At 36.0% G+C, this 15,105-nt stretch overlaps 1 protein-coding gene and 1 long non-coding RNA gene across 10 annotated transcripts in view; one reads left to right on the top strand and one right to left on the bottom strand.

Moving 5' to 3' along the window:
• Positions 1 to 15,105, top strand: part of RIT2 (Ras like without CAAX 2) — a 468,395-nt gene that overhangs the window by 356,225 nt on the left and 97,065 nt on the right. The gene's annotated exons all lie outside the window — the stretch shown is intronic.
• LOC140635194 (uncharacterized) overlaps positions 5,412 to 15,105 on the bottom strand; it is a 36,686-nt gene continuing 26,992 nt past the window's right edge. The window contains exon 3 of the long non-coding RNA XR_012032561.1: positions 5,412 to 5,702. This is a non-coding gene — a long non-coding RNA (uncharacterized lncRNA). The remainder of the gene's footprint in view (positions 5,703 to 15,105) is intronic.

Raw genomic sequence — 15,105 nt, 5'->3', positions numbered from 1 at the left:
TTCTCCCATTTAGTAGATTGCCTTTTTATTTGTTGATGGATTCCTTTGCTGGGCAGAAGTTTTTTATCTTGATGTTTGTTTTGGCCTTGGTTATTTATATATTTAATAATATCTAAATATAAAAATATCCTACTTCTATTTTTTAATGATTTTTAAGTTTAATTTCACTATTATGGAATATTCCATGATTTCTATTCTTTGGAATTTGAAGCTTTCTTAATGCAAATACATGGTCAATACTTATAATTGTTTCATGCATTTGAAAAATGTTTATATTACAGTGACTGGATATATTCTGTAAATTAATTAGATCAAATTTGCCAACAATGCACCTTAAATGTATATTTCTACTGAATTTTTTGTTAATTTTATCTGTCAAATTAGGTCAGTTTTGTCATATGTTTGAGCCTATGTTATTAAGATTATTTACATGTGGAATTGTATTTTTCTGATACTGTGAAGTTTTCTTTGGCATTTTGAAGTGTATCCCTTAAATTCTCAGCTTGATCTTATTTCTTGAATTTGTTAGTCACGATTATGTAAAAGTCTATGCTGGGTAACTGTATTGGCTGAATCCACTGTTCTGTTTATAATACCAATTTTTTTCTCTTGGATTTAACTTCTTTTTTTTTATTATCTGCTTAATTTTTTAAGACCTGACTTTCTAAAGACTTGTTATATGAAATAGTTTAGAACTAGCATAAGTCCTAGTATAATATTTTCCTGTTAAGCAAAATTTGTATTTTTTTTTCTGGGTGGTGGCTAAGGACAATTTAAATCTGGGGTAAACAGTCTATTTTCAGTGTTTGAGATTATTTGAATTTGGGTTTGACCTTTGCAAGATTCCATTCATTTTGGACTCATTCCTATGATGGAACCTTCCATGATCCGATCCAGAGCACATAGATTTATTAGGACCAAATGTTACTGGATCCAGGACTCCAAAATTTATCCTCCTATTTCCCAGAGAATCTGAATGTTGATTTTTTTTGTGGGGTTTTTATTCCTGTTTCTGAGACTCTCACCTACATTTTTAAGAATCAGGACAGGTCTTCATAGAAGGGAAAAGTGAAACCATGTTCTGGGCTGACTACTCTGGGTTTTCATATTTTCCAGCTCCTACTGTCTTTGTAGCTCTCTCACGCCTTCAAATCCATGCTTTGATTTTTCCTTTTTGTCCTGTATATGTGTGTGGGTGGATTCACAGGAAATTTTTTTTTAAGATTTTATTTATTTATTCATGTGATACACAGAGATAGAAAGAGACAGAACATAGGCAGAGGGAGAAGCAGGCTCCATGCAGGGAGCCCGATATGGGACTTGATCCCGGGACTCCAGGGTCACACCTTGGGCCAAAGGCAGGCGCTAAACCGCTGAGCCACCCGGACTACCCAGATTCACAGGAAATTTTATCCAAAGTTCCTGTGACATTGGTAGTAGAAATAGAATACCAGTAGTTATTTTATTAGAATATGGAGTGTTTATTTTTATTACTATTATTCATAGTATAAGTTTATGCTCAATTTGTACTTTAGACATGCTCTCATATATATATTATAATACAGAGACTTTATAGTTATTGTCATTGGTTTGGACTATGTACAGAAGTAAAGTGACAATTCTAGTAAAATTTCTGTTCTTCTGAAGAAAGAAGTGTGTTACATAGGATGATCCTAAATGACCCTTGCTTTTTTATATAATCCCCTCTACTTGTGCATGAATATGATGAGATCTCACTTCTGTGAGTATTTCTTTAAGTCAAATATCTGGGATGACTCACCAAAGTTCTCTGATTAGGATCTTGCAAAGCCAAAATAAAGATGTCAAGTAGGCTAGACTCTCATGTAGATGCTCAGGGGAAAGAGGCCATTTTATACTCATCCAGCTTCTCACAGTATTTGAGGAAAGGGGGTTTCTCCAGGTGAGCTCAATCTAATCACATAAACTCTTCAAAAGTAGAGTTTTCCCCAGCTGATGGCAGAAGGAAGGGAAGTCAAAGACATTGCCAGCTTTGATGCTTTTAGGATGCAGATGGCCATAAAAGAAAGAATGTGGGCAGAGAACACTTCTAGGCTTACAACCACCAAGAAAACAAGGACCTCAGATCTACAGACCACAAAAAACTGAATTTTACCAATAAGCTGGATGAGTATAAAATGGTCTCTTTCCCCTGAGCATCTACATGAGAGTCTAGCCTACTTGACATCTTTGTTTTGGCTTTATGAGATCCTAATCAGAGAACTTTGGTGAGTCATCCCAGATATTTGACTTAAAGAACAGTGAGATAATGAATGGTTGTTTTTTAAGCCATTAAATGTGTGGTAGTTTGTTACACAGCAAACAAAATAATGCAGGCACATCTGAGAGTCATCACATAGACAAGAGATCAGGGAATCTTTGTGGAAGATTCTCAAAGGATGTTGACTTAACCACTGCTAATTATCAGAGACCATGGTGATTAGCTGCTTCGTTCTTCGTTCTTCTTCATTCTCAATGCATTCAGTCCTTTCTTCCAAATATCGTATTGGAATTGCTCTAGTCAAGCTTACAAATAACTTATAACAAATAAATTATTTGTTGTCTGATTTGATTGACTGTCTTCATTTAGTATCTTATTTGACCTCTTCACATGATGGAAAATGTTAATTACTGCCTAGACTCGTAATCTCTTTTCCTTTTAGCCCTTAATTTTTATTGCCCATGAAGTTTTATCTTCAACTCTTTTTCTCTAAATAAACACCTCAGCAATCTCTTCCATTCTCATTGTTCCAATGGTCTTCAATATGCTAATGCTACTAAAACTATATTATCAAGATATTTTTTACTGGTTATATATAGGACATACAATCCTATATATCCAGCTTCTCAATTTTTATATCCTACAGGTTTCTCAAATTCAAGGCATTCAAAATTGAACTCATCATCTTTCCTTAAACATGCTTATGTTTTTGTGGCAATTAATGGCAGCAGTGTGCAGTAAGTTACCCTATACAGAAACTTTAATATTACCTTTAGTTACCTCATCATCCTTCTATACAATTAATACTCACATATTTTCAAATGTCTCTTAACATGTATGGCACTGTTTAAGTTATCAATTAGATTTTATATCTTTAATAGTTAAGTCACACTAGTCCTATCTCTGCTGCAAGTAACATATAACTCTTCCAAGAATATTTTTATCCCTTTTCTTTGCCAGAGTAACTCAAATTGTCTTTCAGATTCTGTCTTTTATATCAATTCCATTGGGAAACTTAATCTGTGTTCTGAGACTTCTCTTGAGAGAGAGACCGTGTTTCATCACGGTCTCTGTGGTCATTGCTACAAACCTCAACAATTTTCTAATATCCATGTCTCAGTTGTACATCGGCCAAAGTTCTACAGAAATAGGTCACAATAACTTTCTAAATTGGGAAACCTCTGAGCTTGCTTGCTTTATTCCAATGTCACTGAGGCCAATAAAATGATAAATCAACAGAGTTGTACTTTAAATATGGAGCTCTACAGGTGTGTGTGTGTGTGTGTGTGTGTGTGTAGGTAGGTAGGTATTCGTACTTTAGTTCTTTTCCTTTGTGACTCTGTCTGAGTTCTATGCACCAAGTTTTCAGATAGGTAATTATGCCCTGGAAGAGATCTTAGCCAGGGCACCAAAGAGTTTCATAAAACTGTATCTGATAATCTCAAAATTATTTTCCTGAGATTAACATTTTATTGCTTCCTTTTGGTATCTTAGTAGTAGGGACACAGGAGAAGTTCACAGAAGAGACCTATAAGCAGCTGAAGATTTTTTTGAAAGGCAGAGATGGCAGATTTTAAAGTTCCCAGGTTTCAGGCATTACTCATTAATATAAGAAGTCTTCATGGATGGTGATTTTAGTTGAACATGTTGTCCCTTTCTCATTCTCTCCCATAATTCAAATATGGTGTCTCTTTTTGGAGCTCCCATAGTACTGTGCTTACCCTTTGTGTGGCACTCATTACACTCTATGTGATTGCCTGGTTACTGCCTTGACCAGTAGTCAATAGCTATATGATGACAAGAGACTTCATATTATTCCCCATCATATCCATAGTGCTTAGAATGATAGCTAATGTACAGTAGCTGCTAGGTAAAAATGGTGAATTTAACTGATTCCAACAAAGACATGATAATAAAATATCATCACTGGCTTAGGGATCAACAAAGGACCTGATAAATTCACTGAACTTTCTTGGGCCTCAATTGCTATACCTTAGAATGATATTAGAAGAGATTATCTCCAAGTTTTCTTTCCACTCTAACAGATTATAATTCTAAGGGGCTGAAGTGACCAGAACCAGTTTGACTTCATTTCTTGAGCACTTTTTCTTTTAGATGACTTCATTCCTAAATAGTCATTCTTCATGCTTGCACATTGTTTGCCAGTAGTATGTCTCAAGGACTATACAAGCAGAAAAGAGATTTTTCTCTTCCCTAATAGCTTGAATGAAAGTCTTATACTTGATTCTTATCGACCTGAAAAAATGTGGTCCTATGCCCATTATTACTGTTGTGAGAGGATATATAATTCACTAATTGATTTAGGCCTGGATCATGTACTTACACCTGTGTTGGAAGGTTGAGTCAGTCTCATTTAAACCATATAAATGTTTAATAAGATAATTATATGGAGAATTTGATGTTGTTAACCTAGGTAAGGAGAAAGCATGGTCACTATTCAAAAATGAATGCCATAAACATTAACACTTAGTGCCTCAAATGTGTTAAGTGAAAATTTAACATCTGGAGTGAAAGCATTCTCTCCTAATATATGTCCTTTGGAAACTTTGTTAGATTAAAAAGAATATGGATCCTACCCAGTATTGTGATTTGTATTTTCAAGTTGTACTTATCTGACATACATCTGTTGTTGGTGTATTTCATTAAAAATAGTTTCACATATTTGTACTTCCCTACATCCATCCTAGCTCAAGGGCAACACTGGACATTCACCATATGCTAACATGTGCATTGACTTCTTTATTGATTAAGCTACTAAGTTATTTGGTGGAAAGTTAGTTTTGCCATAGTGGAAACTGTCAGGAGTGAGTATTTTCTTTATCAAGCTGTAATACATGTCTTCTTAAAGTGAGGGATTGAAATTTTATCTCAGCTTGAGGTAGGAAAGTAAAGTAAGTGAGTTTTCTCTTAAAGTTCCAGCTCTACCTATATGTTTGATAAGCATCTGAGGAACACATTTATAAGACATCTAGTCACTTCTCCTATAATATAGATGTACATAAATTAATTTTTAGAGAGTTATATTCAATAAAATGGTTTGAGGGAAAAGCAAATATTTTACATGAGTAATTTATATTTGCATCTTCAATTTCAGCCTCTTTCTGACTAGGTAATTTATACACTTTTGTTAAAGGATGACAGACATCGATAATAAGAGACCCAAGGCGATTTTATTTCCTAGACAATTTGATAACATCCCCGTACCCTTTCCACCAGATGGAAACTAAGTTAAGTTGTGGGTGTGATATATATTAATGGATCAATGAACGCAAATAAAATTAACAAATGACAGTCAAACGTGCATCACAGCAGAAGGTGAATCTGGCAAAGTTCCTGAAGAATACTTTCCCCTGAAGGAAAATGTCATTAATAGACAAATTAGTTGCATATCATCCCAGAGCAAATAAGTGCTTCTTTACCTCCTCAGTTGGCTGGAAGTTACCTGGAAAAGTGGGGAAACAGCAGAAGTGAAATTTAGTAGGAATAAATGTGAAACTCTAACTTTGTTTAAAAGCATTCTTTATATGAATATAGGATGCAAAATATGCAAGACTTAGGTGGCATGAGCTAAACAAAGGTCTGGAAGGTTGAGTAAAACTGGAGACTCAGTGTGCCATCATGGCAAAAATCAACTGCCTTAAAAGCTTGAGAATCTTAGGCTGAAGTAATAAAAATAAAGGAGGTTCTCTTGTACAATCATGGAAGCATTTACATATTTTATAATTTTAAAAGAAAATTAAAACCCATAAATGGAAAGAGAAAATAAATGACAAAATCCAAATTAATATACTGAGTGTTTTGTAATAAAATATTGTTTTATAATAAAATTATTGAATGGTAGATATAAAAATAGAGAAGGTAAGATCTTTTTTTTTTTTTTAATTTTTATTTATTTATGATAGTCACAGAGAGAGAGAGAGAGGCAGAGACATAGGCAGAGGGAGAAGCAGGCTCCATGCACCGGGAGCCTGATGTGGGATTCGATCCTGGGTCTCCAGGATCGCGCCCTGGGCCAAAGGCAGGCGCCAAACCGCTGCGCCACCCAGGGATCCCAGAAGGTAAGATCTTAAAGGAAGCTTAGGATATGCAATCTGAAATGCAGAGTTTAGATTAGAATTCAGATTAGTCCCAAATTAGACTGTGATTTGGGGTTTCCAGTATATAAAGAGGAAAAATTATGGGTTAGATATTTTTATTGTTACACGAAAGAAGCAAATCATAAGGAGTGAGAAACTTTTTTTTTGTAGAAACCACATTTCCCCTAAATTCATCACGTAAGCTCTTTAGAGAAGGAAAATTAGAAAACATTTTATCATTCCATATTTAAAAACTGCACACTTTGCTTCAAGGAAACTGATGGTTTATTTAGTTTAGGCTTTATGAATGAGAAGCTGCTATAATGCCAAATGAAGGCTGTTTTTTTCCCCCAGGTTTAAGGTGAGCAAGGCATAGGGAGAAAGGAAAATATGTGTGAGTTTCTCTGAGATGTCTATCATAATTATTATGCTTGTTATTTGAAATTTTTTAAATGGGATTTTCATCAGAGCATTTACAGAAACATGCTATTCACATCATTCATTTACTCTTGTTTCTTTCCTCTCCCCAATCTAGCACATCAGCTGTGTTTCCTCTACTTAGGATTTTTATGTCCCAATTTCTGCCACCTCTCAAGCTCATAGATCAGCATTCGGGTGTTCCTAAGTAGGAGTTCTGTGCAAATTTTAAGGTGGAAATGCTAGGCTTTGGAAGTTGAGTAGTAAAGGGCATGAGATTTGCAGGCTGACACATGTAGTTTTTACTCTTTCTTTCTAGCGCTGAAGCATGTTGCTATCTGTCACTACACTACCATTGCCCCACTTGGGAATGACATTATCTACTTCAGGATATTGTGAATTAAAAGCAATATACATCAAATGTGCACAGCAGTTCTTGGTATATAATAAGTAGGGTTGCCAGAATTAGCAGATGATAAAAAAAAGAATTAGAATGTTGGTTAAATTTGAATTTCAGATAAACAAGTAGTAAGTAGGTTCTGTGAAAATAAATGAAGACTAAAGCATGAGAACAAGCAAGGTCTATTTATTCATAGCAAGGGAATCAGCCGCTGTCACTTGCATTTTGGCAGAGATTCAAAGGCAAGCAAAGTAGTGAGAAAGAATTATGGTTAAAAAAAAAAAAAGTTTTCAGGTATGCCCTGATGGAGGGAGGCTGGTGGTTAAAAAAGAAATGCTGCTAGTATGCTAACTAGAAATGGGCATCCTGTTTGATTGGTTATAAAGGTGCATAGTTTGCTTCTTTTGGGTGGTCCTAAATTCTAAGCAGGAGCAAAAATTAGGGAAGCTTAATCAGTTATTTATCAAGTCTTGGCCATTTTGGGCCAGTGGATAAGAAGGAGTGTTTGGCTTCCTGGGGTGTCACTAGAGATAGCAGTCTGACTTTCTATAAGTCTGATTTTTAGCAGCCTTACTTCTCGGGCTCCTTGGGCTTTTTATTGTAGAAAAAGGGTTGATTTCTTTGACAGGTTGCTGAATGTTACGGGTCAGAGTTCTGTGTGTGTGTGTGTGTGTGTATAATATATACATACATATATAATGTTATATATAAAAATATGTATAGATAAAAAATAGGGCTATTGTCCATTCATATATTCATTTTCTTAGCCCTGAATATTGTATGGTGTTGTGAATCCCATCTGGCAATACTAATATTAAGTACTTGCTAAGTCGTTGACGCTATATGACTAATATTTCAGCAGTAATGGCACGGCATGTTAGTCTTCCAGGAGTGTTTGCATTTTATAAGAAGACCAAGGAGAAGAGAACACCTTAGCATGACAAAGTAAATCTGTTATGGTGTAATTCCAGACCATGGAATTTTCTTAAGGATACTTTTTAAGTCAATAAAGTCCTCAAGTCACACTGCTATTAACCATCTGCTCATAAAATCAACTGAGGCCAAAACATAAGTTTTTTCAGGTGCAGGAAATAGTTTAGATTAATGAGAAAACAGGTGGTTCTCAAGCAATTCCCATACCTCTCATTTCAACAAAGTACAGTATTTTCAGTGCATTTTTTTCTTTCTTTGCTCTCTCTAGCCCCTCTAATGTTTATTGATTCTGCTTCCTTTATCACTTTCCATTGATTAGTAGTGTCTATAGTTATGCATTAGGGGTATTGATTCTGAAGGAATGGCCCTCTAATGGGGGTCAGCTAAAGTCAGACATGGAGCTTGGCCCTTTCTTGATTTTTGTTATTGGTTTATTGAGATTTTGCTCTTCTCATTTTCCAGTGTACAATGGATTGGTTTGGGATGAAGGAAGATTTTTTAACATGTTTACTGGCTGGGATTATTTCTGTCATGTTCGCATCAACCTGTCATTCTGGGCCGGGTGTTGTGCTGCATACTGCCAGGACCCATCTGCCTTGGGCGGTTGTTGCCGGAAGTAGTTCTGCAAGCTGAGGTGTGCACTAATTCTGGCAAGCTCCTTCTTCTCAAGCAAGGGAAAGTTGTGTATGCCAGTTTCAATAACATATGTGGCTGTTTCTGATGCTTGTTCTTTTTGGTTGTAAATAACAGCTGAAGCAAGCTATCTAGTGCTTAATCAGAATCCATGGGCTTTAGGGCATCTAAAAGTTGAAACTTTTTCAAATTCTGAGGCCTTCAGACAAAGAGATATTGGAAATTTATAAAGGTTACATGCTTTATAGGAAAAAACAAAGCAATATGAAGGAAGTAAGTTTTGGATCCAGACAGAGCTGTTTTAATACTTCATAATAACACTGCCATTTAGTAGCTATGTGAATAGGGACAAGGCATTCGACCTCTCTGAACTTCAGTTTTCTCATTATGAAGTTGGGCATAATACCCAGTTGCTGAGGGAAATTAGAGGTAATATTATAAAATATAATAGCGTTGGCATCAACATGTACTACTACTACTACTAACAATAATAATTAGAAAATGAAAAAGGACATCTAGAAGTTATTTTTTAAAAATTAACAGGGCTCCAGTGCATCATATTTTCTAATAAAAAATGCTATTGCAGAGTAAGCCTTTGGAAGAACGTTTGTAAAAGGGCTGAAAAAAGTGGAAAGGGCTATTCCCTGAAATCTTACTCTGCCCTGTACAGCAGAAGTCAACATCAGTTCTATGGAGTCAAAGAAAAAGAGCAATATTACATGAAACTAGCCTTTGATGAGCTTTTAATCTGCTTGGATAAAAGTCTCTAAAACATAAAGCAATCGACAATATAGTGAATTTAAAAAAAACAATATAGTGAAATATATAATCAGGGATCAGATTATGTATGCCACTTAGGATTTCCACACTTCAGAGAAGAAATTTGTCATCCTTAAATTGGTGAAGTTTTTATATTACCATGACATCTGTACTCCCTTCTTCCATAACCCACCCTTCCTGCTGCCAGATTAATTCACTCAAGTGTTTTCCTTACTAATATGCTTCATGTATTTTTCTGTGCAATGTTTCGCTGTTGTTTATCTACATTTACCTGATATCCTCAGTACTATGTAGACACAAACCTCAAGTATGCAGGTTCTTAAAATGCCTAATTTCTTTTTTTTTTAAATGCCTAATTTCAATTAAAATAAGGTTTTTAAAAATGTAGTAAGGTATTTTAAAAATTAATAAAAAATAGTTTTGTCCTAGTTTTATTTAATGGCTCAAACCAGGACCAGAAAGACTATGATTTGCTCTAAATTTTAGTATTTTCTTTATTCATCTTCCTTTCCTGTAGTTGTGCTCTCCTAATGTACAGAATGTTATTGGAAAAGATTTCATCAAAGTCTTACTCAAATTAACAGCTTTCAATAGCATTTCTGCTCAAAGTAGTCCTTTGAAGAGGTAGGTGCCAATCCATGAATTGTGTATTAGTAGTATGAGATGAAATAATACAAAAATGGAAAGTACTTCAAAAATTTTAGAGCATTTTAACATTCCCATGGCATTCAAGGGCTTAACACATTGAACTGTTTTCTTGAAGAGGGTGTAGACCATTTCTAACGTGATTGATTTGACATGCTTATTTGCGTATGGCTTGAGCTATACAGACCAGCACAGTAGGACTGTGTATCTACCTGTGATGGCTGGATAAAAAAAATTAAAAAGAGCCCTACCCACAGAAAGTTTGAAAAACACTGTGTTAGTGAAGCTAGTGGGTCTGTCTGAAATTTTTCTTAGTCCAGGCCTGTCCGGCATGCAGCCATAGCCCATACCACTGAGAACAGCATTCTGAGGTTCTTGGTATTAGGGAAAGGCATCATTAAATCCTTATACAAATGACAAGACATTTTTACAAACTGTGAGATATTCAACCTATGACTCCCTTTTGAAGGATGACATAAAGGATGATCTGTTCTCTCTGACTTATTTGGTAATCACAAAGTAAAGTGAACACTACCAGGACTCAGGTATTTATCACAAAAGCTAAACAGCCTAGTGACATTTTTGTTCCCTATTATTCATATCAATTCTTTTTTTTTTTTTTATAAACACACATCCACACACCAGTGCACATAAGAGAGAGCATGAGAGAGAGAGAGTGCATGGAGGGGAGGGGCAGAGGAAGAGGGAGAAAGAGAGAATCCCAAGCATGTTGCATGCTCAGCAGAGCTTGCCACAGATCTCAATCTCAGGACCCTGAGATCATGACCTAAGCCAAAATCAAGAGTTAGATGCTTAACCAACTGAGCCACCCAGGCACTCCCATATCATTTCTACAGGGCTTAATTTCCCTTTGTGAATACTGACCCAGCCTGGGGGAAAAGTTGAGCTGTTATCTCCAGCTCAGTACCTTTTTGAGGTAAAACTCTAAAGTGAGGTTTGCCTACCCCACCTTCTCATCACTCTTTTCTCTTTTGTCTTCTGACCTTCTGGCGTCCAACACCCAGGACAATCATGCTGCCGCCCAGTTCCCAACTATTCCACAGGCCCAGGCTCCCAAGACAGAACAGGAAACTTCTGCTGTGCCCTCAGCCCCACCCATCCCACTCTTGAGCGTCTATCAGACACTGATGAGTCTGAATCTAAAATGGTGGCTGTATAAATCATTGCTTTCAGAGAGGTATTAACCTAGCAGTGAGCTGAAAGTCACGGAAGTACAGGTACTTTCTTGAAAAAAAAGAAAAAGACATATTTGTAAAAGACAATCAAATATGAAGCAAAGGTTTCCTCTTTTTTTTTTTTTTTTTGGTCTAGTTAAAGTTTGTATACCATATACCTTTGTGGATTATTACTGTCCCAATTGCTTTTCTATCCACAACTCACAGGAAGTATGTAAGAAATAAGTTCTTAGGTAAGAAACAAGTACATTTATACCCAGGAAGAAAACGTAATGAGTAGCTAGTTCTCCACCATCATTTTACTAAGTAGAAAAATGAGACCCTAAAAAGTGAAATGATTTGGATGCTTTCATACAAACAAATGCATTATTGTTGATAATGAAACAATTTCATATTTAGAGGAATACAAATTTATGAATTTTATTTAAGTAATTCCATTTTGAACAAATAAAATATCTGGTCAGAGCAATGTGGTACCCATTCATTTAAGACTCATTAATTTTGAGTCATTTTTTAAAATATTTTATTTATTTATTCATGAGAGACACAGAGAGGCAGAGACTATAGGCAGAGGGAGAAGCAGGCTTCCTGTGGGGGGCCTAGTGTGGGACTTGATCCCAGGACCCGGGGTTCACGACCTGAACCAAAAGCAGATGCTCAACCACTGAGCCACTCAGGGGCCCCTTGAGTCATTTTGAAAGTATCTGGTCCCCATGTTATTTAAAGTTGGTTTCAATATTTGCAGGCATTATTTCCTTCATATTGAAAACCTTCTTTTTAAAGGATGTCATTCTAAGGTACAATTCTAACTTCATGTGTGCTTCTCTGTACATGTTTGTACACAATCTGTCACATCTGTTGAATCTTGGGTAGATACCTTTTGAATCAACAAATAAAAGTGAAAGTTTTTAAGAGAATGTTTAATGAATAGAGTGGGCTAATATAAGCTTAGGAGAAATAAATGTCTTTACAAGTAGCATTGAGTAGAAACAAAGTAGAACATGGATTTCTAAAATAGTTTTGATTTGAAATTTTACTCTGGTAAGAAATAAAGTGAGGGATCTTAACCAGAAGAGTCATGACTTATAACTGCATGGGGACCTTAAGTAGAATCATTTGTCTCCTTATGTTGAACTACAGAGTGAGGACAGTTCGAGGACTCCTGCTTGACCAGTTCATTCAGCAAAATTTAATGGATTTTGTTCTGTGCTTAGATAGTTTAGCAATCATGTCTGTTATGGGACTAATTTATGTCAAGCATGTCAAAAGCATTCTGAAAGATGCAATGAATTCACTGTGGCATCAATCCCTTTTAGCTTATTTTTTAGGTATGTGCTCAAGTGGAGAAAATTATTGTACATATCAGTGTGATATTTTTGAGAAAAATATATGATTCTCTATAGCTTTACATTTAAATCTCTTCTAATTTTTAAAATCTTCATCTCTGTAATTCAAATTATTTCCCCTTGTTACTTAGTAGAAAGTAATTTATATAGAGATAATCCTGTTTTCATTGGAAATAAATTTTGAAAGCTATTCAAAACCATTATGGGAAGTGTGTGTGTGTGTGTGTGTGTGTGAGAGAGAGAGAGAGAACTTGCAAAATTCCATTGCCTAGCCTATTGCATGAATAAATAGTGGAGTCGCAAGTATTTAGAGATGTAATTAATGTAGATGTACGAAGATCAGTTAAAGCACTATTTTAGAAATAAGATGGACCTTTGGGCTTGTCTAATCCAACCCATCCATTTATAGGTGGGAAAATTAAGGTTCATAGTACATTCTGCATATGAATTGCTCAAGTCTGCAAAATGAGCTTGAAACAAATTAGACTGCAGACTTTTTGATCCTCAATCTAGAAAACTTTCAACCATAGCATAAACCAAATAGGGACCTTGGACTTCAATTCTAACTTCATGTGTGCTTCTCTGTACATGTTTCTGTAGCTATTCTCTCCTCCTTGTGAACTCCTGTAGTAGATGAGTTTTGCGTTTTATTTTTTTATAAGCTCAGGGAAAGAACATAGTATGGTGGGGAGGAAAGGAGACTGACGGAGTCCTCTCCACACCAACTTCAAAGGGTGTGGTAACAAGTTACTCAACTTCTCTGGTTGCGCTTCCACCATGTAAAAATGGAGCGATGTGTGCTTTGTGTGATTATAAGATTAAAGTAGTATGTTTTAAATTACCAAGCATCTTATCTGGCAGACAATAAGAATAATGTGATGTTTCTTCCCCCTTCCACTTTTTTCAGATATATGTTTCACCACAATCTTCCCTGTACAATTTTCCTGAGAGCGATACAATATCTTGTTATCTTTTTTCTGTCAATGCTTATGAACATGCTGGACACGGGCAGCCCAGGTGGCTCAGCAGTTTAGCGCTGCCTCAAGCCCAGGGCCTGATCCTGGAGTCCTGGGATCGAGTCCCACGTCCAGCTCCCTGTATGGAGCCTGCTTCTCCCTCTGCCTGTGTCTCTGCCTCTCTCTGTGTGTCTATCATGAATAAATAAAATATTTTAAAAAGAGAAAATGCTGGACATAGTTGATGCTTGAATTACATTCACTGATTTGAATTGGATTCATAAAAGTACTTTGAATAAGTGATTCTAGTTTAATTTGCAATTGAGATAACTTGAGATTTTGGGTCAAGAGAATCAATGTGAACCTGTCTCACATTGATTCTAACTTTCAAACTTCACGATCATACGTGCATTATTTTACCTATTTCAGTTAGATGAACCAGAATATGTGAATGCACATGTACTGTAAAATGCTATACAAATAAGTAATTTTATTACTGACAGTTTATCCTCTCATTTAAAAGTTAAGATTTGCATTCAGCACCGTTCAGTACCATTTGTTAAGAGGACACTTAGCCATGTTCTGACAGTGGGAATTGCTTGAAAATCAGCTTTAGAGAATAAAACAAAAACAAGGAGAATAACTGTTCTTATGGCTTTGTAAATGGGGTAGAGAAGTGACTATAAATTTATTTCATCAATGCTTTCCACTTGGAATTTACATTATTTTGTAATGTTTGATTACATATTTATTTAGAATATTGGGCTATTTGCTCCTGCTTCAGTCTCAAGATTAAGCCTGATGAGTTCATTCTTACCTAGATGATTAAAGTTCATTCTTACACTGATTGATTAAAGGCCAAATCTAGCAGCACACCCTGGACCACTACCTGCCTCCTCACCAACCTCCTTCCTGTTTGTTTATTTCCATTCCATTTCCAGTATTTCCTGGAAACTGCTCCACTGGTCATAGCCTGCCCTGAAGCTTTCTCCTCAAGTCTGTGTCTGACCTCAGAAAAGAAACTCAAGTATAAAAACAAGAGACATAATCTTCCTGTGGCTTGGGTTTGACCAAGTGCTTGTAGGGTCAAAATTCAGGTGGGTTTGAAGTCTGATCATCCAAATTAGTGGTCTAGAAACCGGGAGGTCATTGCAGGATCTCAGCAGTTGCAGGGAAGGGGAGAGGCAGGGAAGAGTAGAAGCAGAGTTGATCATTCAGACAATTTTCCTGACTGGTATTCTTACTTGACACTGGTGAGGAGAGGAGGAACAACAGTCAACTCTCCTTGGAGATCCCTTTCTAAGTTTAGTTTGTATTTTGTCTGTGTTCCAGACCTACAGGAATTGGATCAAATGTAAGATCCTTAACATTCATAGGTGTAAACTTAATTTTCTTCTTCCTTTAATCTTTTTTCTCCCAAGAAGAAATGTCCTTTGACTCTGTCAGTTTCTGTCTGCTCTTTG

This window comes from Canis lupus, chromosome 6 (assembly GCF_048164855.1).
Source record: "Canis lupus baileyi chromosome 6, mCanLup2.hap1, whole genome shotgun sequence".
Lineage (NCBI taxonomy): Eukaryota > Metazoa > Chordata > Mammalia > Carnivora > Canidae > Canis > Canis lupus.
This window is presented reverse-complemented; position numbering and strand designations above follow the sequence as displayed.